Source organism: Neolamprologus multifasciatus, chromosome 3, assembly GCF_963576455.1.
Source record: "Neolamprologus multifasciatus chromosome 3, fNeoMul1.2, whole genome shotgun sequence".
Taxonomy (NCBI): Eukaryota; Metazoa; Chordata; class Actinopteri; order Cichliformes; family Cichlidae; genus Neolamprologus; species Neolamprologus multifasciatus.
In genome coordinates, this window is record NC_140441.1 from 20,314,913 (window position 1) to 20,316,297 (window position 1,385).

At 39.7% G+C, this 1,385-nt stretch overlaps 1 long non-coding RNA gene across 1 annotated transcript; it reads right to left on the bottom strand.

Moving 5' to 3' along the window:
• Positions 1-228: 228 nt before the first annotated feature.
• On the bottom strand, positions 229-1,176 carry LOC146521960 (uncharacterized). Its single transcript, XR_014873279.1, has 2 exons — positions 1,062-1,176; positions 229-1,026 (listed from the first exon to the last, which is right to left on the bottom strand). It is a non-coding gene; the product is annotated as an uncharacterized LOC146521960 (long non-coding RNA).
• Between the last annotated feature and the right edge of the window lie 209 nt (positions 1,177-1,385).

Here is a 1,385-nt window from a genome sequence, read left to right on the forward strand (position 1 = left end):
ATTTTTGTCCTCTAAAGAAATCTTTTGCTATCAAAAATGTGTTTTTTATTCATTAAATGGTCTGAAAATAACAGAAGTTATTCATTACTATACTATGCGTGATTGGAATAAGTTTTAAGTAATTTGATTTATTTATGGGGTTTTTATTGGATTTTATAACACCTGTGGTCCTCAGGGGTCAAAAATGACCCCAAAGTACAAAGTGTTGCAAAGAGCCGTATTTTCACAACATACTGCTTTCAAACATCTTTGATCTTGGATCACTGATGTGTGGGGTCAAGCAAAGGTCATAACAACCACAACAACAACAACAACAGGCAGCACAATGAGGAGGCAGGTGCTCTATATTCAATGAAAGTTTATTTACACAGCACCGAATCACAACAACAGTCGCATCAAAGTGCTTCGTATTGTATGGAGCCCCGCAGGGGACATGGGAGAAAAAAAAATTAAGACGGACTTTTGCGAGATCTCGCAAAAGCTTTGCAAGATCTCGCAAAACTAACTCGGGATCTCGCAAAAGTTTTGCGAGATCTCGCAAAACTAACTCGGGATCTCGCAAAACTAACTCGGGATCTCGCAAAACTAACTCGGGATCTCGCAAAACTAACTCGGGATCTCGCAAAACTAACTCGGGATCTCGCAAAACTTTTGCGGGATCTCGCAAAACAAACTCGGGATCTTGCAAAAGTTTTGCGAGATCTCGCAAAACAAACTCGGGATCTCGCAAAAGTTTTTTTTTTTTTTTTCCCTCCTTTTTTTTTCCCTCCTTTTTTTTTTTTTTTTCCCTCCATTTTTTTTTCCCTCCTTTTTTTTTTTTTTTTTTTTTTTAACTTTATTTAACAAACAATGAGTATACAACATACGAACAGATGAAGTATACAAAACAACAAAACATGAACACAAATAGCCAGTTGTAAAAGAAAAAGGTAACAGTTATAAGAATACATCTCGCAAACGTTTTAGCCGCACGAGGCACGATGTGCCGGGAAAGCGGTGTTCCTCCCGGCTGTAGTAGGTCTCGACCTCCCATTAGCTCGAACCTAACGGGAGGTCGAGACCTCCCGTTAGCTTCGAGCTAATGGGAAGAATGCGGCTAAAACTTTTGCGAGATCTCGCAAAAGTTTTGCGAGATCCCGAATTTGTTTTGCGAGATCTCGCAAAAGTTTTGCGAGATCCCGAGTTTGTTTTGCGAGATCCCGAGTTTGTTTTGCGAGATCCCGAGTTTGTTTTGCGAGATCTCGCAAAAGTCCGTCTTAATTTTTTTTTTCTTCCGTTTTTTTACCATGTTGTGCAAAGCAATGACCAGCAGGACAAAGCACATATTGTCCTCTAGTATAATGAGGAGGAAGAATCAATGTTCAGGAAGATCCAGGGTTAGAAGA